General features: G+C 40.3%; 1 pseudogene across 1 annotated transcript in view; it reads right to left on the bottom strand.

The window, feature by feature from the left end:
* The window catches only part of LOC148884696 (uncharacterized), a 234484-nt pseudogene that overhangs the window by 121461 nt on the left and 86565 nt on the right, over nucleotides 1–26458 (bottom strand). Inside the window, exon 7 of the transcript XR_016118338.1 lies at nucleotides 8625–8709. The product of XR_016118338.1 is annotated as an uncharacterized LOC148884696 (transcript). The remainder of the gene's footprint in view (nucleotides 1–8624; nucleotides 8710–26458) is intronic.

Below are 26458 nucleotides of genomic sequence, written 5' to 3'. Positions count from 1 at the left end.
ATATAACCGGGACTATCGATATATCCGATATCGATATAACGAGACTTTACTGTATTTGAATCATATTCATAACTGGATGAGTAACAAGAAAGCATATTCTCCGAATCTGAAGCCATTGTTTTGATTCTCCAGCAATGCAAGACGTCTTGGCGTGACGTCACGAAATGGGGGCGGGACTTTCTGAAAACGCCCAATTCGCTCATTTTTTTGCAGATTTTGGACACTTTAAGTCATTTTATTGGTGTTTTGCATTTGAATAAAAATATCATACTGCGTGTTTTGGTTATTTTAGATACAATAAAACGTTTTTCTGATGTCAGTTAAGAAACTAAAAAGTGACGTCGGTTGTCCTTTAAGCTCAATTTGGAAACGGACGCTACGTTAGCAACGCGAATCAAAGTGTCGCATCCGCGACTCGTAGTGACCGCATGTTTAAATCCTCGGGCACTAATTCTGCGGACAGGTTGGCGATATCTCACAATCAGGGCGTGAAATGCTCAAGAGCTTCCAGCCAACGCGCCTGCTCCATGGTGTTTTCTCCCAACTGGTGTTCGTTTGACATTTAGTAAATCATTACTGCAGCCGTGCCCTTGAGGAACATCCACATACACACACACACACATAGACACAGGCTATTTAAAAATAAATTAATTAATATAAATAAAAAGCATCATCTAAACACACACACACACACATACATAATCGCACACAAAGTGCAACCTTTATTAACACTGTTTACATGTGAAGTGACCTGATTTCAAGCGTTGCCAAAATGACACATTTGCCAGAGAAGTGTGTGATCAACGCCCCTGAAGCAGGATGTCATTGTATTTTAAATAAATAAATACATAAAGTGATGAAATCTTATATATTTAGAGTTACAGTTCCTTGAGATACAGACGCTCCCCAACTTACGAACAGCAGAGCCCCTCTCTCTCCCGGCAAATTGGCGTTTGCGTGTTTATTATGTTTGTTAAAGTCATTATAAGTGCCTTGCATACTGGGACCGAGAGGACAGTCATTTCATCTGTACTGTATGTTATGCATATTAGCATATTTGACAATAAAGCTGACTTTGACTTTGAACGAAATACGTCGCAAGCGGTCGTTCGTAAGGTGAATTTGTTCGTAAGTTGCTTCAGTGCTATATTTTGTATGGAATGCATGTTTAAGTTAAACACTGAATGGGGAAGTATAAAACACAGGCGCACTAATAGTCGTAAAATAAATTCACACCTACTGTAGTACGACGTCATATATGCTTGGGTCTTCAGTAAGCCATTACTGAATAATAATATAATAATACAGTTCATTTATAAGCGCTTTTCAAAACTCTCAAGGTCACTTTACAGTTACAGGATAAGTTTTTCAGTGGGTGAGCAGCGGCAGGCATAACAATAGCTAGCCAGCTAGACAGTTAGCTAACGAGCTAGATAACCATAGAGCTAATAATAATAATAATAATAATATATATCTAATAATAAAGCGCTTTAAGAACAGCTGAAGCTGGAACAAAGCGCTAACATGGACAAAAGGCAAATACTGCCCCCTCGTGGAAGGGAAAATCATTTCCAGAGGTCTGGCGAGCACTTTATCGGCACCCCCGCAAGAAAAAAACCAAACCCGGACAAATTCGGGAATGGCGCTCCACGTCAAACATTTCAATGACCAAATAAATTCGGGAATGGCAGAAAATGAGTTAATGAATAGCTGGTTTTCAAATCCAAATAGAAATAATACTAACTTTTATTGTGGATTACATACGACAATTTGAAATTTTGGTTTGGACTTTACCAAAGCATCATGGCATTTGATTTGGGCCGAATAAAATGATGTGGCAGGCCAGACTTGGCCCCCGGACCTTGACTTTGACACCAGTGATCTACAAGTATGTCTTCCTCAGTTTCGATGTGTTTAAATTGTGTGGCAATATATCTCGCCATCCCACATTTTCAACGATTGTCCTACCACTTTGTTGAAAGCTACCCGAATCTTGTAAATTCCAATGAAAATGGCCGACGTGAGGCCTCCTCCGTCATCTTTAAAGGCGCCGTCAAGCTTTCACACATCTCCCAACATGTGCTAAACTTCCTCGCGGCCCCTCTAATCATCGGCCAGCTGAGAGTTGAAAGCTGATAAAAACCCAAGCGATACGACGGCCACACATCTGTCCGCTGGCCTCTCATCTCTGCCGACAGCTGATGGATGGCTGATGACGAGAGATACGCGAAGAGGGGTGGGGGCGTGTAAGAGATTGTAGATGGACGCAAGACATTTCTGACGTCGCGCCGGCTGCGGAATTTGGTCGCAGCATGTGGCTAATGTTGCCCTGCCAGGCTGACGCAACTTAGATAGCTATCCATTAGCTAGCTGGTGATCTATTATCTGTCTAGCTGGCTGGCTGTAAACTGTCTCGCGGCTATTTATTTGCTAACCATTAGCTAGCTAGCTAGTTAGCTATCAGCTGACTGGCTGTAAGCTGTCTAGCTGGCGAGTTGTTGGCTATCTATCAGCCATTTATTTGCTATCCATTAGCTAGCTAGCAAGCTTTCCATTCATTTAAGTTACTTCGCGGTTGAGAGTCTAGATCTATAACGGCACGAAAGCAAATGCACCTGTAAGACTTTTGTTCCGTGCATCACGATGTTTTGTAGCAATGCTTTAAGCCCGCAGTCTGTATAATTATCTCACAAAGAGCTCCTAATGTCTTCATCGCCGCACTCACACATCATGCATCCTCTTTTTTTAATCCATAACCTTTTAAGGCCGCCTTAGAAAGTCAAAACCCCATCAAAGGTAACAACGGCATTTCTCACGCACACTTTTCATATCAATGAGTGGACCGAGTGCAGTGGAGCAATATCCAACCATCAATTAAAGATGGAACAAGGAAGCAAGAGTCGCGCTAATGTCGGTCGGCCTTGAGAGGTCGACCGAGCAATGGAGGTGCAATCAATAGCCTTAGAAAAACAGTGCGACACTTGGAAAAGGCAAATTAGAACATCTGTAATTTGATTAATGTGCATTTAGTATATAGAGTGCATACAATATATATACAGTAAAGTCTCGTTATATCGATATTCAAGGGAGTCCGAAAAAATATCGATATAACCGGGACTATCGATATATCCGATATCGATATAACGAGACTTTACTGTATATACATACATTACGACGATGTAAATATTTAGATTTTTTTTTGTCATGTTTCAATTTTTTTTTTTTTCAGAGCTCCTCAGCACTGTTTAAAGTGTTGTTTTGATTTGTCTTTTTAACTTTATTCTCCCTTAATATCTTGTATCGTAATTTTGAAAATGCCCCACAGTAACACAATTTATTTGTGTATTTACTTATTTATCGATCTAGCTGTCTCGCTATCTAGCTATTTTACAACCGGGTTGCTATTCCGACAAAACGGTCGTAAGTCAAATGGTCGTAAGTCGAAAGGCATTCAAAATGGCTGATGTGACGTTTACACGACGTTTTCGATTGATTATTATTATTATTATTATTATTATTATTATTATTATTATTATTGTTGTTGTGTGATGATCATTTTATGTTACTACCGGGTTGAGTGAACGCTGGCGCGTGTGGCTGCCGCTGCTCACCCGCAGAAAAAATATCCTGTGACTGTAAAGTGTCCTTGAGAGTTTTGAAAAGCGCTTATAAATGAAATGTATTATTATTATGTGTGCGTGTGTGTGTGTAAATATATATATATATTTCAAAACTCATAATAAATAAAATAATAATAATAATAATAATAATAATAATAATAATAAATCGAAAACGTCGTGTAAACGTCACATCGGCCATTTTGAATGCCTTTCGACTTACGACCATTTGACTTACGACCGTTTTGTCGGAATAGCAATATATATATATATATATATATATATATATATATATATATATATATATATATATATATATATATATATATATATATTTCATATACACAAATACTACACACACAGACACGCACATAGCACGAACGTGACTCCAACAGTCAGTGACAGATTTATTGCGTGTTTTTAACCTACTTGGCTAAGAAGAATATAATAATATTGTTAGTTATACAAATATGGAAATGGCGCTTCACTTTTTCTCAAGTCATGGAGACACAACGCCAAGACAAACATATACCCCCCACCCCCCACGGACGTCTTTGGCCTTTTGCCTCATAGCCCTTTTATACTTGCTCGCGCAGATATTACATATTCAAACTCCGTCTGACCCTCGGTCTACCTTGACGCTTGCCCGCCCCGACACCTCAGTGAGGAAAACCGCTGAGACGATGCCAGCGAGAGGCGAGCTTGCCCGCCGTCTTCTCGCCTGACAGCCAACATGTTTACTTTTGGTGGCTTTCCTACGCTCATGAAGAAGGGGCAGGCGACGGCATTGAGACGCCAGAGGCGGGATGGAGGGCACGACGACGTGGGGAGATGCTATGACGACTCACACGGCGTTGACCTATTGTGTTTCCCCCCTCAGGGTGTCAATGAGCGGGAACGAGGGAGTTGAGCCATCTCCGCTGTGGTGGAAGTAACCAGAAATAGGCGAGGGGAAAATAGGAAAGGATGTTATTAAGATTATTGGAAGAGGGCATGCGCCGAGATGCCAGGGGTTCGCTGATGTCGGGAAGGCTATTTATAAAACTATCCCACTTCGATCAAAATAAATAAGTATAGTAATAAAATATACACAGGATGCATTTGTAAGCTGTCAGCTGCATGTACCAAAGCCACAGGTGGTGCTAAAATGCTAAACTGGAGATTTTATTCGGGTCAAAGCTTGATGAAAATCATCAAGAACAACCAAACAATTGACAGACTCAATCATTCGACTGACAACAAACTTCACTGCATTGTTTCACAGCATTTGAACACTATTTCAAACCACCTAGCTAGCTCGCTAGCTATCTTGTTAGCTCGCTAACTCGCTAGATAGCTATCTAAAGTATGCTACTATGTTATCTGTCGTCAATGCTTCCCATTTTTAAAATTGTACTTTATTTGGGTCAAAGCTTGATGAAAATCCTCAAGAACAACTGACAGACTCAATCATTTGACTGACAATAACATAGCTATCTCGCTAGCTATCTTGCTAGCTAGTTATCCAGAGTATGCTACTATGTTATGTTATGTTATATTATATTATATTATGTTATGTTATGTTATGTTATGTCATGTTATGTTATCAGACTCAATCATTCGACTCACAACAAACTTCACTGCATTGTTTCACAGCATTTGAACACTATCGCGAGCTCACTAGCTATCTTGCTAGCTCGCGAACTAGCCGGCTAGCTTGCTAGCTAGCTATCTACAGTATGCTACTATGTTATCTGTCGTTAATGCTTCCCATTTTTAAAATGTTATTTTATTTGGGTCAAAGATTGATGAAAATCATCAAGAAGAACCAAACAATTGACAGACTCAATCATTCGACTGACAAAAAAACTTCGTTGCATTGTTTCGCAGAATTTGAACGCTTTCGCGAGCCACCTAGCTAGCTCGCTAGCTATCTCGCTAGCTCGCGAACTAGCCGCCTAGCTCGCTAGCTAGCTATCTACAGTATGCTACTATGTTATCTGTCGTTAATGCTTCATTTTCAAAATCAAGTACATTTCTATTATCACCATTTGTCATATTTTCTTGAATGCTAGCTAAAAAAAACAGGGCAGAAATGAGCCACCAAAACACCCAAAAAATTAGTTACCGTAATATACTAAACCGCGCATCGGGAGCCATCCGGTGTTTGACGTACTTTTACATATATGATCAAAATAAATGAAAGAAAAATCACAAAATTATCACATACAGTCTACCGGTAGCGCTAAGCTAGCATGTCACCCATTGTCCACTGCATCAAAGTAAAGGTATTTTTTACCTTTTATTTTATTTTGTTATGCTTAGAATATCTTGTTTTCTATCCTTTCACTCCCACCCCAACCCCATCCCTCTTCAATTGCTGCTGTGGACTGCAAATTTCCCCATTGCGGGACGAATAAAGGTATTCTGATTCTGATTCTGATTCTGATACCTTCAATAAATGACAAATATTCAGTACGCGTAGAGTCGTACCATAAAAGGCTATTCAAGGAAAGACTCTTGTCCGATCAAATTACTTTCTCAGAAAAAAACATTGGCTAATAAAGCTTTTATGATAGTGGCAGTTTGACCCCAAAATGCACATTTTCGATTTGCATTCCTCCAATGTCCTCTTGGACAAACTAGTTCCGAATAAGACCGAGCTCATTCCCGCTTCATTCGTCAGCGACTGACGGACAAGTTAGTGTTAAAACACAAGAGTCACGCTACGAATAAAAACTCTCATTGGTGAACTCAATATCGTGACCTCTGACCTGCTCCATGCTGCGCGGCGGTACCCTTTCTTGTTACATTTTATAGGGTGAGGAGTTCACAGCCCATCCATCAACGTCTGGAGCGGCGTGAAGCTTATTTTTAGTCAAACTAAAGAGACTTGAAGCAGATGAATGAAATGAAGATTTATAGTTTTGGTCACTGAAATCCCGACTAACGCCCCCCCGCCCCCCCTCCTGCTGCTTGACCTCGAATGAGTCGGTGCCAATGTTGCTTTCGCCCTCCGGGGTCAAAAAGCAGCACTCCCTGGGGTCACGGCAATATTATTTCCAGCTCTGACTTTGTCGTTAATGATCTAACACACTTTTAACTAAAGCAGCCACTTGCGGGATGCACCTGTTGTTGATTCTTAGCTTCTAATGCGTAGGTGTTCAAGGTTAATTGAAAAAAGGTCATTTCACTTTCCAACGGACGCCGAAACTTGCGTATATGTGCGCATTACAATCGACAAAGGCAGCAAATTGAGGCCTCATCACAAAAAAAAGGGGGTGGAAAAATGTTGAAAAATCACATCTTTTAATCTCGTTCAAGGCCACAATTCAGATTTGGGAGGATTTTTCACAAAAGAGCTCACCAGACCGTAACCCTTTTTAATGGGATTTCCCTTTTATCTACTGTACTTGAAATAATCCAGCACAATTTCAAAAGTACAGGTTGGTCGCATTATTGTGATTTGCAAAAGAAAATGGGAGAGATTGAGCTCACAGAATCTTTTCAAATGTTGAATGATAAATGATCTTTTTTTTGGACACTAAATTGGAGAGAATCATCCTGTGCAAGTGAGTTTCAATACGTTGTCAAATATGGAAAATTTAAAAGTCACTGGTTAAAAGCAAGTGAAATGATGTCAAAATGATCTTCTAAATTACCGCCCAAGGCCAGAATTTTGATAATACAGTGATACATTGGCTTACAAACTTATTTGGTTCCCAGAAAGTGTGTGTAAGGCAAATAGTGTGTATTCCAAAAATTAATTTCCCATAGGAAACCATTAAAATGAGAATAATCCGTTCCCAGGTCCACATAAAACACAATTTTCCACAAAATAAACCTTAAACTACACACAATATACCTTATTGTATGTATAATAAATGTGCTATGGTATTGTAATTAAAGAAATAAACTCTACTGTATAGTCGTTTTATTTACCTTTGTGATGGTTGTTGATGGCTTGATGGAAAGTTGTGATATTGCAACAGCAAAAGGTGCAGACAGACACACTAGAAACTTCATTAATAGCTGGTTCCTTTGCTTGTAGATTCTCTTCAAATTATACAGATGCCTTGTGTGGGTTATTTGTGGAGCCTGATTGATGGGATATTTTAACCTTGCAGGCTACACTCTGCCTTTGAACTATCAATAAAGTTGAAACGAGTCCAAATTTCACTGTTTTCTATCCATGTTCTCACCTTTTGACTTTTGTTTTTTTTCACATTTTTTTTTTTTTGTTTCAAGCTCTATCGTCTCCCTTTCATGTGTGTGTGTGTGTGTGTGTGCGTGTGTGTGTGCGTGTGTGTGTGTGTGTGTGCGTTTCTGTTTCTGTAACCGCTCCCTCCGGCTCACTGCTGCATGTGTCCTGCTGCGTGTGTCTCCTCCCATCGATTTTTATGCAGGTGAGCAGCGGCAGCCATATGCAGCGGCAGCCATATGTGCCAGCGTTCACTCACCCCAGAAGTAACTCCAATAGATAGAAAGCTAGCTAGCTAACAGATAGTTAATAGATCGCCAGCTAGTCAGTTAGCTAACTAGCTACATAGCCATATAGCTAATAAATAGCCATCGACATAGCTAGCTAAGTAGCCAGATAGCTATAATAATTTACATTTTATCTAGATGGCGTTGTAGCGTCATTTGATGTACTAACTATTGTCATTTGAACGACTGGGAATTTCACCTACATTCTCTGGGCTCTTTTATCCCGAATCAGCAGATTCGGGGAGACGTTAACGCTCTCGTCTTCACCCGCCGACTACATTTGCATGCGATTTTACACACAGGCACGGAAACGTGCGGAAATACGGGCGAAAAACTACAGCGGACTCTGAGGTTGATCCAAACACGCAGGATGAATATGGAGACGGAACTACAGCAACATCAAATTAATTTTTCATAACATCATGCTCAATACAAAATGCAATAAGTGTTTCTTGTAAGACGACTCCCAGGCACTTATAGCACTTGAGCACGCGGCAAGCTACTCCTCCGAGGTCCGCTCTACATGTTTGTCTGACTTACTTTAAGTCCAGGAGGTTGACATCTGATGCTGAGGAGGCCCGGGGGCTGGTTGGCTGGCTAGCTAGCTGGCTAGCTGGCTAACTGGCTGCAGGAGAGGGAGGAGAGGACAGTGCGGTTAGTGATAGGTGCGGATAGTTGAATCACGGTGATCATTTGAAATCCCATTCACAAGCAGATTTCCCCTCCGCTGGAGAGGAACAGCAATAATCCAGTTCTCGGGGGAGCATGACATGCAAAAATGGACGTCTTTTTATTGTGTGGCCTTATTGACTGGGCCAATTGACTCTCATTTGGCATTTGCAGAAAACCTCGTTTGACGACTGGAGTATTCAATCGTAGGATGCAATAAAAAAATTCAAAACATAGGAAAAAATATATATATATATATATATATATATATATATACAGTATTTTCTGTAATATAAGGCGCACCTTCGACGATCAGCATATTTAAAAAACGTTTCCATACATATGGTACACGGAATTATAAGGGGCACCTTCAATGAATGACGTATTTTAAAACGTTTTCCATACATCAGGCGCAGGGGATTATGAGGCGCTTGGTCAGCTTTCGAAAAAATCTTTTCTTTTAGCTGCATGTTATAGTGTAGAAAATACAGTTTTTTTTTTAATTATTATTATTACTATTATTTATTATTATTATCCGATTTATGACCGTCTCGACTTACGGCCACCCGTACTTACGACCTTGACCTCCAGATCTTATTTTTATTTGGTGTCAGTTTATTCTACGCCTGGCACCGCAACGCGCTAGCAGGCCGACAGCGCGAATGACAATTTTGGCCATTTTCTTAATTTTCTTCTAGAGATGACCGTTATAATGTCGTGTGCCTAATATTTGGAAACCTTTTTTTCATTCATTGTAGGTATATATGGAAAAAGTTCGAAAATACACCATATATGGGTGCGCCTCATACGCCATTGCACCAGAGAATACGGTGTATATATCTATCAATATATATATATATATATATATATATATATATATATATATATATATATATATATATATATATATATATATATATATTGCACATTTCCCCATTGTGGGACGATTAAAGGCTTTCAAAATGATTCTCCTGTATACATGTATATTCAAATGAATTTTGACAGTTAGACCAAAAAATGTCTGATTGATGACAACCGCGCGGATGATCACAATCAGCCAAAACAATTATAGATAATTGATTTTGACACATATACAATTGGCATAATCCCTCCATGAGTAATATTCACCTCCGAGTTGTCCACAAACTACAAGAGTGATTTAAGGACATGGAGATGTATGTGAGCCTCTGTGCTTGCTCTTTAAGAGAAAAAAAAAAAGAAGCCACTGTTCCACCACTCATCGCAACGATTCCCACGGTTTCGGTCAACATTTGTTCCGTTGTTGTTTTTTTTTTTTTCCTACCACCCCTAATCAGGATAACAAATCAGCAACTGTGTCTTTTTTTGCCCCGAAAATTCCCCACCAAAAATAACCCACAAATGACAGTTTGTTCAAGGCCGTGAAGCACAAGTGGATGTTCTCGCGGCATATGAGTGGCACGTTGTACTCCAAAAATGTGCGCTCTAATGCAATAGCTTTTCAATGAATCCATTTTCATGAAACTCGGAGGCACTCAACCGCTAGCTCTTTTGAAAATATCGCATGAGGTGCCATTTTGGAGTATACTTTATAAAACTTTTATCTAAAGAAACACATGTGCTCGTTCCCACTGCATTCCCAAAGTACACAACACAGATCTCTTCACAGTTAGTTTTTTTGCCAAATTAGCATCGGTGCAATGAAGTTACCACGGGCATCTTGTGATTTAGCACGGGTCAGCTGAAAGTCTGGAAAAGGCCTTGAGGGAGGGAAGCCGCATTGACATGCAAATGAGTGGTCTCAAACTTTATTGAGCGGGTACATTTAAGTTAATTTGCCGTTGGGAGTGGCTAATTGAAGTAGGCTCCTCCAGTAATTCTCAAGGAGTCAATGTTCCTGATTTAAAGGGAAGCCTGCTCGTAGATCGTGATTGACAGCTCCGTTCACTCCGTGTGTGACATAAGCGCTGCGGGAGACAGGAAGTGAGAGGTAAGGGAGTGTGTAGACTACGTGTTAGACATCCAGGCGACTTTGGAACGCCGCGTGGTTCCTATGTTCAGGCTAATATGCTAATATGCTAACATGCTAATATGCTCAGCGAGGCGGTCAAGTATCAGCATCTTCAAGGTCAATCAGGTCTGATAATACGCTGCCTCTTAAAAGCATGTTAGCGTGCCTTGGTCCCTCAGATCCTCATCCTTCCTCCACCTCTGTGTGCCCTCTGCCCGTCTCACCACGATGGGGTGCAGAGCTTTCAGCCGCTCTGCTCCCAAACTCACTTCCACCCGACATCCGTAACACTGACTCCTTTCCTATTTTCAAATCCCACCTCAAAACCCACCTGTTTAAAATTGCATTCATGGTCTAGTTTAATCAGCTATTTTATTATTTATCATTTTATTTATGGTTTCACTGTTCTGTGTATTGTTCTTTTAATTGTAAAGAGTCCTCGGGTGTTCAGAAAGGCGCTGGTAAATTAAATTTTCTCCGTGCGTGCATAGAAATAGTATCGATATAACCGGGACTATCGATATATCCGATATCGATATAACGAGACTTTACTGTATATCCAAAACTTCAGACAGTCTTGGTTTACGAACTCCTTGGCTTACGAACTTTTCGGTTTGGCTGCCGAATTTTATTTGGTCCTCTATTCCCTGCCCCCAGTCTTCGGTTAAAGCCATGTGATTGGTCACGAACGCAGCAGTGTGTGTATGTGTGGGTCGCGGGGGGGTTGAACATTAAAGAAAAAGGCAGACGACAGAGAGTGACAAAATTGATAGAAAACAGTGACATTTGGACTTGTTTCAACTTTGATAGTTCAAAGGCAGAGTGTAGACTGCAAGGTTAAAATATCCCATCAATCAGGCTCCATAAATAACCCGCACTAGCCATCAGTTCAATTTGAAATAAGAGGTCTAGCAAGGGAACCAGCTATTCATGATGTTTCGAGTGTGTCTGCTTGCATCTGTTGCTGTTGCAATATCACAACTTCCAAAATGTACAACCTTGAGACAGCAAAAAGCTATCCATTCCATCAAGCCATCAACGACGATCACAAAGGTAAATAAAACAACTTCATTATACAGTGCAGTTTATTTCTTTAATTATAATACCATAGCACATTTATTATACATAAAAAGGTATATTTTGTGTAATTTAAATGCTTAGAAAATTAGAAAGTAGAAAATTATGTTTTAGAGGGACCTGGGAACTTATTATTCTCATTTTAATGGTTTCCTATGGGAAATTAATGTTTGGGATACACACTTATCGCCTTACACACTCTGTCTGGGAACCAATTAAATTCGTAAGCCAAGGTATCACTGTATTATATTATATCAAAAACTTCAGATGTATAAGGTTTCCCCAGTGAGAGTGTGAGACTAGTCGGCTGCCCCCCACCCCCCTTAGCTCCATTATCTGAATTTAGCTAGGCTCTTTCTCATGCAAATTCGACACTGCCCGCCTCACGCCTTCGACGTACAGAAAGTACAATTAATAGCCATGACGACACGGGCCATAGGAGGATTATAAGGGGGGCTAGCAAACATGTTTTTGGGTTCATGCCGTCCCAAATGTTCTTTCTTGTGCGTAAAACCTGCCCGTCCGATCAAACTCAAACCCACTTATCCATTTTCGTAGTGTGTGCGCCGCCGGTTTGTCCTTTTGCAGACGTGTGTGAAGGACCGAGCGGAGAGGGAGAGTAAAGTAAAGCGTCGGGCCATAATTGGGTTACGGGGTCCGGTGATGGATTAAAGCGCGGCCAGAGAGACGCTGAAGCAACATTAGGGTGTCTGAGATGTCAGAGGCAGAGCGCTCTCATTAATCGCCTGGGCCCGTACATTACTGCATTAGCTGTATTAGCAGCTACGACTCGCCAAGCACTTTGGGATTTCTCGCTGAGGCAGGCCACATTCTTGTCTTACACTTCTCGTAACTGGACCGAGAAGTGGGCGGCGTCTCTCACTTCTTTTCATCGACAAATTGAGGGTAAGACAGTGGGAACAATTAGAGAGCATCAACAAGATTATTAATTCATATCTTGTGACCTAAGAACAAGCGTATATGGAAGTATAGCAGTCTTAAAATTAATGATAAAAATAATAGATATTTATTAGATAGCTGTTAGCTAGCTAGCTAGCTTTTTATCTATTTGAGTTATTCGGGTTGAGTGAACGCTGGCGCCTGTGGCTACCGCTGCTCACCCACAAAAAGGCTTATCCCATGACTGTCAAGTGACCTTGAGAGTTTTGAAAGGCGCTTATAAATGAAATGTATTATTATTATTATTAGAGGACCGATGCGTATGCGGAACTGCCGCGGCTTAGAATTGAAGCGGATTTACGTGAGACAGGAGATGTGTGACAATCTCTTTTCATCAATGGATGCTACATCTTGGTGTTTGCTTTCAACATTTAGCTTGCAGCAGACATTTTACCATGACGTCCTTGATCCACTGGTGAAAAGGACGCTTTGGTCCTCTCCTCTTTCATCTCGAACTGCTTCATACAACAAAGAGGGTGCTGAAAGTGCTTTAAATTGGTTGACTGTCTGTGTCTTTGGTGTTGTGTAACATTATTTGTTATTTAGTTTTTGTTGTTGTTGTTGTTTGACTTCAAGACGGTGCCTGCCTTTACAGCAGTTCCTGTATTTTGTTTTTCTTTTTCTTCCTTTCCTAACCTTGTTGCTATGAAATGTAAATATCTCCACTGCGAGCCTAATAACGGCCCATCCAATTCAATCCAAATTTTAAATAAATAAATAAATCCGATTTTGTGGCTACCATAAATCCATTTTTCTCTGGTCAAGGCTCATTATTGGATCACACTGGCCTAAGAGTACAATTTCCCATGAGCGTCTTTTGGTACCTGATCTGTGCTAGGGAAATAGAGAACTGGACAACCGACCCCGTGCTCCCTCCACTCTTGTTCTCACATGCAAAAGCGTATGCACAAACACTTGCGGCGCAGCTACACACAGATACATATACACACACAGGTATCTGTTAGTCTAGCGAGCGCTCTCCATTCACATGGAAAGGGGGTTGTCTTCCAACTCCGGGATGAGGTATTAGCTTTCCCCTGTGGGAGAGTTCTAATTAGGTAATTGACTGATGCATAAAGCAGGTGCCCGTATCCGTTACAGCTAGGCCGACCTGTTCATTATTAAACACTGACCCTCTCGGCCACTCGTGCCAAAGCTTACGGCGAAGGGGAGAAAGTGGCCGGGCGGCTTTGGCGGAGGATATGGGACACAACTAATGACACTTTGCCGGTTACCTGAGTGCTGATGCATCTTGAATGGGGTGCCTGCAACTCTAATTCCACCTGAATGACAAGACCGAGTGGCTCAATGTCACACCGTCAGTCACAAAGTTCGAATCAATCCGAAAATATATTTTATTTTGCTAGTATCATTTCTTTTTGGTAGACTTTTTAGTCCTCATTGTCTCAAGTTTGGTGTTTTTCTCCTTACGTTGTCAAAATTGGTCAGTTGGTCACAGTTCCAATTGTATGAGGTATGAAATGTAAAATGCCATCCATCCAAATTAAACATTTTCAAGTACTGCAGAAATTTATCAGAATTGAAATGCTAGAAGTTAGAGGGGAGGGGGGGATAAAATTGAAATAAAATGCACATTTAGATTGGAACCCTGTTATATGTATAACTGAGATGCAGGTGTCTTATTAAAAAAACCCGAATAAATAGAGACTGATAGGTAAATAGATAAATAGACAAATAGACAAATAGATAAATAAAAAATAATAAAAATAATAAAAATAATAAACTCTGGGAGTTACATATACGTACATTACAAATACATAAATAAATAAATAAACTTATGAGTAAATAAATAAATAAATAAATAGAACCAAAAACTAAATAAATCCAGAAATAAAACTATTCCCACAAATAAATAATTGTAACTAGACACAAATAAATAAATAAATAAATAAATAAATACAATTGTGTATCCTTGAGAGTTTTTAAAGTCTCTTAAAACTATTATTATTATTATTAATAATATTATCATTATTATCACCATTACCAGTATTATTATTATTATTATAACTATTATTTTTATTATTATTATTATTATTATTATTAACTGTGGTTTTATTGTTCTTGTGTTTGTGACTGTAAAGTATTCTTGAGAATTTTGAATTTCGCTTATATTATTATTATTATTATTATTATTATTATTATACAATAAATAAATTAACGCACTCTCACCAATAAAACATCACATGTTATATAACATAAATAATTGGCCTTTTGAAAAAAAGTAGACTAGAAAAAAGTAGATTGAAATAAGCATCCTGCGATGAAGATGAAGACAAGATTTGCATTCCTGCTCAAGTGTGACTACTTTTGCCGCCTTTGCCATCGAGACTCTATTGAAGGCGGAAAAAGGCCATCTGGGGAATTGGTTATGCTGGAAATAGCATGCTTGCATGACAAACCACACAACGCCTCACCCTCGCATGTCTCTGCCAATCGACGGACAAATGAAACCGGAGCTACGCTCCTCCGAGAGGAAAGGAAAGGAGAAACTGGCAGAGTGCGAGCGGGTAGCACTTCATTCTGACATTTTGACACAAGTGAAATATATCAAGGATTAGGTTGCCATTTAGCTCGTCGCCGAGTTATTCACATCACCAGGCAAAACGATCCAGATATGGATTGATAGCCGAGATGAGGATTGATTCAAAGTACGTGCATTTCGACGTGCGCAAACGGGACGGCGAGTTGCAAAACAAGACACCGGGATGGTCCATTTTAATTCAGCGAGATACACATTTCATTTACAAGTGTGTACGTTACAGATGCTTTCAAGCTACTTAGCTATTTGGATCGGGTCGGTTGACTGGAGGCAAGCCAGCTCCTCTACAGTTTTGCCGTCAAAGACCATAAATCGAATCATATTCTGAAAATTGACATTTGGATCATTTTAACTTGTTTTTCTGTCATCTGGTGTAAATGATGAGCTTTTTTTAAACAGTTGTCGTAAAATATATTTTTTCTGCATGTGGCTTCTCATTGCATATACAGTAAAGTCTCGTTATATCGATATCGGATACAGTAAAGTCTCGTTATATCGATATTCAAGGGAGTCAGAAAAAATATCGATATAACCGGGACTATCGATATATACGACCCTGTTTGCATGTAATTTTCTCCGTGCGTGCATAGAAATAGTATCGATATAACCGGGACTATCGATATATCCGATATCGATATAACGAGACTTTACTGTATATCGATAGTCCCGGTTATATCGATACTATATCTATGCACGCACGGAGAAAATTACATGCAAACAGGGTCGGATATATCGATAGTCCTGGTTATATCGATATTTTTTCGGACTCCCTTGAATATCGATATAACGAGACTTTACTGTATTTTATCATTTGAGTCAAGATGGAGCCATTCGCCCAATCCGAAACGCATATTTTCTAGTTAGCAGCTACAAGGAACTGTCATTGAAAGGAGACAAATCCCGAACATTTCGCGCAATAAGGCCTATCGGAGTATAATGCAGACCATTAAAAAAATGCCTATCTTAAAACAGTTTACACACATAGGGCGCACCGCATTATAAGGTGCATAGAAGGAGCCATGACACCGAGCTACGCTAAAAGGAATACAATACAGATTCATTAATATAGCGCTTCCTCAACCATTTACAGAACATTTAAAATATGTCCAAGAAATCTGAACATTTATCGAATAATAGGTCTTCCATTGCATGATGTATATGTGCGATGGTGCTCCACCGTTGCTGGCTACCTAGCTAGCTAACTATTTGATATCTATTATCTGTCTAACTAGCCATCTAGCCAGCTATCTAGTTATCTATTAGTCACCTATTAGCTAGCTAGCTAACTTGATCGATTTGAGTTACTCCCGGTTGAACGGGGTCACCGTTGCTAGCTACCTAGCTAGCTATCTATTAGTTATCTATTAGCTGCCTAGCTAACTTGATCTATTTGAGTTATTCCCAGTTGAACGGGGTCACCGTTGCTGGCTATCTGGCTGGCTGTCTATTTGCTATCTATTTGCTATCTATGGATGGCTAGCTATTAGTTATCTATTATTAGCTAACTGGCTAACTTGATCGATTTGAGTTACTCCCGGTTGAACGTGGTCCCCGATGCTGGCTACCTAGCTAGCTATCTATTTTTTTCCTATTTGCTATCTATTAGCTGTCTAATTAGCTAGCTATCTATATATTAGTCATCTATTGGGTAGCTAGCTAACTTGCTCTATTTGAGTTATTCGAGGTTGAACGGGGTCACCGTTGCTGGCTACCTAGCTAGCTATCTACTTGCTATCTATTAGCTGTCTAACTAGTAAGCTATTAGTTATCTATTAGCTAGCTAGCTAACTTGATCTATTTGAGTTATTCCCGGTTGAGTGAACGCTGGCGCGTGTGGCTGCCGCTGCTCACCCAGAAAAAAACTCATCCTGTGACTGTAAAGTGACCTTGAAATTTAATACTTTTAAGGAGTGGTCCATGGTTACCACGTAGGCTGAGTCATACTGTTGAGGTGATACAAGTGTGAATGGGGCAATCAGGGCCAGTCACAGAACAGAATCAGACAGACAAGAAGTAATCAGGTTATCTAAGGAGTAGTCCACTACTCCTTCCAACTTTAGAGCAGGGATCTATCAAAGCAGAGTTCTGGCACCGCTGTAAATTAGGGGAATATATAGGGCCAGAATTACCAGCACAACTGACGAAGCTTTTCGGATGAGGAGCGAAACGTCCACACCTTCAAATAAGTACAGATGACGGCTGAAGAAACCTTTCTACCGATGCAGAAAATATGGTAAACACTTTTTCACCCAATGTGAGAAGAATGGAGGATTTAGACGGGTCGGCAATGCAAGAGTTTGACTATATACCGTCTTACTCAAATAAATGATCAGGACAAGATGAATACCTCTTGTGACAGAACTTTGGCCAGTAGATTACCAGATCTGACCTGCCGTCATCCTGAATGTTTATCCCAAACAATCCCTAATCTGATCTATCCTAATCCAATCTCATCGACTCAGATCACCAATAGGCAGGTCAGACATTCACAGCGCAACCCCTTAAAGCCTAAAATGAATATCAGAGTCGATTGCTGACATGTAAATGACCACATTTCCATTTTTTTTTTTCGATATTGAACGGATTTCCCACCAAATGCTACACAGATGTGCGGATATGCCAAAAGGCAAGTTGGTTTTACAAAATCTATCGGCACTATAAATCCGTGCAGTACGGCTTTAAAATGATTATCCGTGTATTCATCCCATTTTCTCCCTTTTCCTAAAGTTTCTGATTGGACTTTTGCAATCGGACCCCCACTGGTCAAGTGCCCACCGTAATGGGGTGCTCGATCCAATCATCAAGGCTTACCGGTTACAGTACGAGATGGTATTCAACACACAGATGTGGCCCCTCTTGACCAATGAGATGATCAACCCCACCACTCAAAATAAAATACAGAAATATCACATCAACCCCCCCCCAAAAAAAAAAAAACAAATTAAAGTATAGCTTGTGCTTTTGATGAGATATTGTGTTTTTTTGCCATCCCTACTTATAAAGCATGTTGTAGCAGAAATCCACTTAAAATTTCTCCTGGCAAGACAAATTAAACTGCTCCACACACAATCTCGTTGGCTCATTTTAAGATCTTTTTTTAATCATTCTTATTTTGACCGACCTGGTCATGTCCTCAGATTTCATCGATAAAAAGTCTCAGATTTCCTCATTTTAGTCATAAAAATTGAAATATCCAAAAACACATGTTAACTTGCTAAATGTTGCACATTGGAAATTTCATAGTGCCGGAATGATATTCATAATCAAGTGATTGTACACCAACATCAACAAGACGGGCCTAATTTCATTTTAATCGACGACAATGTTCAAACTCATCAATAAATCGACAGCATGAGACATTATTGTCAAGCTGTAAGTGATGCTAAAGGGTAGATGACAAGTTATTGAAATGCAGATTTTGTAATTTTTTTGGTGGCGGTGTACCCGCCATTGTTGTTATCTTTTGTTTGGATTACCGTATTTCTCGGTGTATAAGGCGCGCCAGAGTCTAAGGCACACCCCCAATGACTGGTGTACAGTGACCCCTTGGCTTACGAACTTAATTGGTTCCCAGACAGAGTGTATAAAGTGAAAAGTGTGTATTCCAAAAAATAAGTTCCCATAGGAAACCATTAAAATGAGAATAATCCGTTCCCAGGTCCCCATAAAACATAAATTTCTAAGCCTTAAAACTACACAAAATATAGCTTATTTTATGTATAATAAATGTGCTGCGGTATTATAATTAAAGAAATAAACTGTACTGTATAATGAAGTTGTTTTATTTACCTTTGTGATGGTCGTTCATGGCTTGATGGAATGGAGTGGCTGGTTTCATCAGCATTAAACACTGGATGAGGAACGTAACCTTCTTCTTTCACCATCTTGAGGAATGATCCCTTGTAGGTGCTTTCTTTGCGATAATTTTATCTAGTTCCTCATCAATTGTGTTCTGTTTAGCTGGGTTGATAGTTTTTTGCATCAAGTGTACAGATGGCTTGCGCGGGTTGTTTGTGGAGCCGGATTGATGGAATATTTTAACCTTCCAGTCTACACTCTGCATTTGACGGTCATTGCGAGACCTGTTGTGGCTCAATATGATTTCACATATAAGGTGCACCTGCATATAAGGCGCAGGGTCATCTTTTGAAGAAAATCAAGGCTTGTGGGTGCACCTTATACACCGGAAAATAGAAGAAGTGCATCGTTTTACTTCCATGTCCTACTTTCATGTTTTCATATCACACTAGCGTAGATGTAGTTATTATATGTTCCATAAAATCCACCAGGAATCTAAATATACTTAAATTATTGCAAGTCGTGTATATTAAAATGTATCATAAATATGGGGTGGATATGTTCTATGTACTTAAATTTTTACTTCCGTTTAACTATCGCACAAAAACATCCCATGTCCCTGCAAAAGGGCCAGGAAGAAGATAAGAGCAATTTTTAACTCCTTGATCTCACTTCAAAAGTGGAAAAATCCAATAAAAGTCATTTTAACAACAGTTCGGACAGAGGCGAGGGCACTCTTTCTCTCCCCCACCCACCCCTCTCTGTCTTTCTCTCTGTGTGAGCCTTGTCGTCATGTTCGGAATTGACCCCACAGTGACCCCATCTTCCTGAACCAGAGGGAAGTCTGTCAGGATGTACAGCAGCTGGTTGAAAGCGCTGTATTGCAAGGCTTGGTTGGGTGTGTGGTCATGATCACTGACAAAAAATGAAATAAAATATAAAATAAAAATGCAGGCAGATTCATAGGATTTGGGGGCTGCTTGGGAAATTTGGGAGAAAACGTCGTCAGTGCTTTAAAAACAGATTCAGTAAAACAGGTCAGTAAAACAGAATAAGGTGCAATTTAAGACTTCACGATTAGGCATTATAAACAATATTTTCACTCCATTACATTGATATTCAAATGGCTATTTTCATTTTTATCGTTGTATTATTGCTTGTACAAGCTACAGTAAAGTCTCGTTATATCGATATTCAAGGGAGTCCGAAAAAATATCGATATAACCGGGACTATCGATATATCCGACCCTGTTTGCATGTAATTTTCTCCGTGCGTGCATAGAAATAGTATCGATATAACCGGGACTATCGATATATCCGATATCGATATAACGAGACTTTACTGTATTTATTTTCATTGCTACACAGTTAGCCTCATACCTATGTTCAATTTACAGGCAGTGAAAATAATTTTTAGCCTAAAAAAATGTCAACATTTCAGCCAAGAAGAAATTTGCTTCAAACTTCGCAGATTTCAAAGTAATATTCCAACCTGTAAAGCCTTTTCGCGAGTGTAAACAAAATGAGACAATTTCTTGTCTCTGAAATGGCAGTTATTTTAGCTATTAAAGATCTACGTACTTAGCTTTAGGTAGAATTATACTGTTAGGCAATTCCACATTATCTTTTATACTTTGGTCAATTGGATGGTAAAGCTTTCATTAAACACTACCTATCTACCAGTGTATCTAGCGGCTAACGTCTGCTACTTAGCTAGCGACTAGCGCCGTGAGAGTGGCTGCCTTTATAGCAGCTCCAACTGGATGTTAAAGCGCTCATTCAACACTACCTACCTACCAACGTATCTAGCGGCTAACGTCTGCTACTTAGCTAGCTACTAGCACCGTGAGAGTGGCTGTCTTTACAACAGCTCCAACTGGATGCTCAAGCTCTCATTAAACACTACCTACCTACCTACCAGTGTATCTAGCGGCTAATGTCTGCTACTTAGCTAGCTACTAGCGCAGTGAGAGTGGCTGCCATTACAGCAGCTCCAACTGGATGTTAAAGCTCTCATTAAACATTACCTAGCTACCATCGTATCTAGCGGCTAACGTCTGCATCTGCTACTAAGCTAGCTACTGGCTCCGTGAGAGTTTTCTGCCTTTACAGCAGCTCCTATATTTGTTTTTCTACTTCTTTTCAGCTTACTTTCATAAATTTGCTGCTGTGAAATGTACATTTCTCCACTGCGAGACTAATAAAGGCTAATCCAATCCAAAATAGCTATTTAGCTAGTTGGCTAGCAAAAAGACCAAAAGAAAGCAAAACATGTCCCATTTCTTCTTGTGATTCGAAGCAGAGGTTAAACTTTCCCTTCATCATTTCATTGGAATCGCGAGTAGCGCTGAGCAGCCACGACGGCGGGCGTTTAAGGGAGCAGTCGCTGAGATTGAACAGGACATCTCAGGGTTTAATCTTTGCCCTTCACATCGACTTCACTACACACAACCTAAAAAAAAGGACTACAGCTTAGAAGTGTTGCGAGGTCATAAAGCGATCATGCCAAAGACAGAGCGACACCTCCCCTCTATGATTAAAACAATAAATCTGATTAGGCCTCCCTTTTTTTAGACTATTTTCTTTTACAAGGACTCAACGATGTGCGTGAGCCCGCAAAAGCCATCTTATTTCATTCGACTCCCCAGGTGTGCCCGTATTGCACGTGAAACCCAATCGTAGATTAAAGTGCCAAAGCCCTGGGAGGAAAAATGCTTTTAGGAACCTTTTAAAAGTGTCTTTAACGGTGTGTTTTTAGGGCGCACTAAAACCAAACACACGGCACCACATGGCCCAAGATGGGAGAGTCGTCGTGTCCTACGGAGGATGATGGAGATGAACGAGAGGGCGAGGGGGAGGATAAATGGGGAGAAAAGTCTCTAACTTGCCCCTGTCTTGACACCCGGTCAGTCTATCTGTTCGATGTCTTGAACTCTGTTTGGCCCAGAGGGACACGTCTAATTTCTTACGAATTCTTGGTGAATTTCTTAAGAACAAATACTGTACTGTACTTGAGTAGTGCATATTTTACTCGTGTACATTTACCAGAGGAATTTTTACTCCACATTCGAACATGGTTACAGATACTGTACTACCAAAGCACCTATTGTCAAAATAGCTCTAAGCTAGCAGGTTGCGCATTGTCCACTGCATCAAATAACCGTATTTTCGGGTGTATAAGGCGCACCCAAAAGCCATGATTTTCGTCAAAAGATGACCCTGCGCCGTATTCGCTGATGCGCTTTATATGTGAAGTAATATTGAGCCATAATAGGTCACATTTTCCCCTGTAGAAGAAGTAGTGCGTAACCCAATCATCTACTGTAGCGCCTTATAAAGTGGTATGCCTTATATTTGGAAAACGTTTATATATACAGTGAGACCTCAATTTACGAACTTAATTGGTTCCCAGACAGAGTGTGTAAGACGAAAAGTCTGTATCTCAAAAACAAATTCACATAGGAAACCATTAAAATGGGAATAATCCGTTCCCGGGTTTCCATAAAATATACTTTTCAACTAAATAAGCCTTAAAACTACACACAACATACCTTATTCTATGTATAATAAATGTGCTATTGTATTGTAATGAAAGAAATATATAATATATAATATATTGTATCATAAAGTCACTTTATTTACATTTGTGATGGTCATTTATGGCTTGATGGAATGGCGTTGGAGGTCGAAGGTCAAAGGGAATTGCTGTTTGGAAAGAGAGGCGCATTACATGACTGTAATTAAAGAAATAAACTGTGCTGTAAAATAAAGTTTTATTTACCTTTTTGATGGAGGGAGGAAGAGGATCTGAGGGACCGAGAGGGAATAGAAATTTGAAGAAGGTCAGATAGGTCATGTATTATATTTGGAAAGCGTTTTTCATTCATTGAAGGTACGCCTTATAATCCGGAAAATACAGTATTTGTCTAAGTAGTTCACTAGGTAAGATATTGACTCTGGTTGCAAATACATCGTCAATTTTTTTGGCATCTATTTGTGCAACTGCACTCTGAGGAATGGGCATTTAGCATGTTGTATTTTAACTCATTCACTGCCATTCCCGAATTTATTTATGAAAAATGTTCAAAATTCATGGGGGTTCGCCTTAAAATACAGTACTTTTTTTTGACTTCTGATGACAACTCATAGTAAAAAAAATCTAAGCTAAATCTAAATAATACAGAGGTAAAATTCATGTTATATTCTCAAGTGCAGCAATAAAAATCAATTTTCCACCTGATCAATATAAAGTCCGCCGAGTCAACTCGGAACACAACGAAGGAAACATTCGTGCTAACCTCAAATGCCATTTTATATTATATTTATACATATTTTATTTTGTTACTGTCTCAATGTTATGTGATGCAGAGTATAAAAAGACTGTTGTAACATTGCAATGACACACATTTTACATGTGTACAGTACCCGCCCCACCCCTCAAACTGACTTCAAATCTAATAGTGAACTAAACCTTGAAATTCCTGTCCACCAGGACTGCCCCCCCCACTCCCCCATGACGGCCCCCCACCACCGGAGTGCCCATGACCCCTTCATACTTGTGCTTGTAAAAGCAGCCACAGGGGGTCCCAACAAGTGAAGAAATGGAAGCCATGTGACACAAGACAGTGCCTATAAATATGGTGGAGATCACAGAGGCACTTAATGCAGGGGTGGGCAGACGCCTTTTTACCAGTGCGTCTACAACTTCTTAAAAAGGTTCTGTCGTGTCATATGAAACCAATAAAAAATACAGAAAAAAAAGACTTCCTCCCGACAGGGATAAAAAAAAGGGCCTTCATTGAGACACTTCGGTCCGCCATTTTCTTTAAAAACACAATCACGCCATGTTCTGTGTTTTTGTTCTTGTGATGTATTCGCATTTCTCCCCTTCCAGCAAAAAAAAGTGGACATTCTGGGGAGAAAAAAAACCTAATTGTTGATTTACGATCGGAGAAAAGGAGGTCAAAAAGCAAATAGGGAGGTGGATAAATTTGTTATGGCGTTAAAGCAATGATTCTTTAGTGACGGACCACAGAATTAAATACACCTGCGGCGAAAACAGCAAAAGCAACCAAAACCCGCTCATTTTTTGATCACCAACTACTATAATGGATAATAATCCATTTCATTTCTAAGCGCCTTTCAAAACCCTCAAGGTCACTTTACAGTCACAGAACAAGTTTTTTTTTTTTTGGGTGAGCAGCGGCAACCACACGCGCCAACGCTCACTCAACCCGGAATAACTCAATTTGATAGAAAGCTAGCCAGCTAGCTAACAGCTAGCCGGCTAGATACCTAGCCAGCAACGACTTAAGTCGTTAAGTCATCACGATTGCACAACTGTCCATGTTTTGATGTTCTTGTTGTGTTTATTATTTTACTTTGTGTTGACTATTATGTGAAGCGCTTTTTTATAGCTGCAGCTACAGCGCTATATAAATTAGGATGTACAGTGAGACCTCAATTTACGAACTTAATTGGTTCCCAGACAGAGTGTGTAAGGCGAAAAGTGTGTATCTCGAAAAAAAAAATTCCCATAGGAAACCATTAAAATGGGAATAATCCGTTCCCGGGTTTCCATAAAATATACTTTTCAACTAAATAAGCCTTAAAACTACACACAACATACCTTATTCTATGTATAATAAATGTTATTGTATTGTAATGAACGAAATACACTGAATTGCATCATAAAGTCACTTTATTTACATTTGTGATGGTCATTGAAGGCTTGATGGAATGGCGTTGGAGGTCGAAGGTCAAAGGGAATTGCTGTTTGGAAAGAGAGGCGCATTACATGGGGACTGTAATTAAAGAAATAAACTGTGCTGTAAAATAAAGTTTTATTAACCTTTTTGATGGTCGTTGATGGCTAATGGAAGGACAGTCAACTTCCATAAGGACTGTTGGTAACTTAACCTCTGGTGCTGTTCGGTCGTGTGCTTCCGCCGAAGATCACTCCGCCAGCCGTGGTGGGTGTGTATTATGAAAATAGTGCTTATTATAAGGTTTAATTTTCAGAAATTTGACGTTTGTAAGACGAAAGGTTTGTAAGTTGAGGTGTTTGTAAGTTGAGGTCTCACTGTATTGTATTGTATTGTATTGTATCTCTCAAATAAACGATAATTTGACACATGAGGTACAAAATAATTCAAGGATTGAATTATTTTATACGGCGGAGACTATCGGGAGCACAGCTATGATGTATTTCACTCTTTATCTTTTTTTTTTTTTTTTTGCTCTGTCCTTGAAGGTCATGATGTCCTCTGAGGAGGCCAAATGAGGAAAGCAGCACGCAGTGGAAAAAGAGGGAGGAGTTAGAGGGAAGGGGGGTGGTAGGAGTAGGGCGGTCCTCACTTTGGGGATTTGCTCACCGTCCGACGGACATTTAAAAAAATAAAAATAAAAAAATAAAAAGAAAGCCTTTAATCGGGCGGCGGCTGGCTAATGAACGCAGGGCCGGTCGAGGAGGCCGGAGAGGAGAAGCAAAGGAGGAAGGCAATCTCTGGAAATGATTACAGACTCATTTCCTTGTTTATCCTGCCTTTGAAAAGAGAACGAGAGCCCCCCCCCACCCCCACACCCTTCCATCCCAATAGGCCCTCCACTTATTGTGTCAAAATCACCGCATGCCGCACCCCCCTCCCTGTATTTCCAAACTTCCATCAACAGCACCCGCCCGAAGCCCCTCATTGGTCCATTCTTAATCACTCCGCCCCCCCCCCCCTTTTTTTTTTCACTTTTGCCCCCATTTCTTTGGAAGATTTGTTTCACTCTTTCACTCAACTATTTCGCTTTTTCTTTCCCCGTCCCCCCTATTGTGGAGTTGAGGGTCCTACTTGTAAACAATTTCCCCACAAGATCAAGCTGGGTCCCCCTGACCAACACCCCCCCCCCTCCCACCCGCCCTTGTCCCTTTTCATAAAGGAGCTCCGGGTCGCGTCCTTGTGTGCCTCAAGTGGCCGAGCTGGCTGGGCTCGGGGGTTAATGGCTGGAAATCTCCAACTAACCTCTCCAGCAGCTGGCTCCAGAGAGCCCTGCTTCTCATCGTATGCCTTCTCTTATTTTTTGTGTGTGGGGGGGTGGGGGGTGGGGTCCTCCCGTGTCAATCTTCTCCTCTGCCAACCCTCGGAATTTCTTTTTTTTTTTCTTTCAAAATAGAAATCTGTCTTTTCCTCCATCGTGGCTCAAGGCCGGAAGAAAACCAAGGAGCATAAGTGAAAATGGGCCTGGAAGAACCCCCCACCCACCCACCCCCCCACCCCTCGTCGCCATCCACCCCGCCCCACTTCCACCTCCCCCTCCTCCATTTCCCCTCTC

Source organism: Hippocampus bargibanti, linkage group LG18 (assembly GCF_051943395.1).
Source record: "Hippocampus bargibanti isolate YZ-2025 linkage group LG18, ASM5194339v1, whole genome shotgun sequence".
NCBI classification, from domain to species: domain Eukaryota; kingdom Metazoa; phylum Chordata; class Actinopteri; order Syngnathiformes; family Syngnathidae; genus Hippocampus; species Hippocampus bargibanti.
This window is presented reverse-complemented; position numbering and strand designations above follow the sequence as displayed.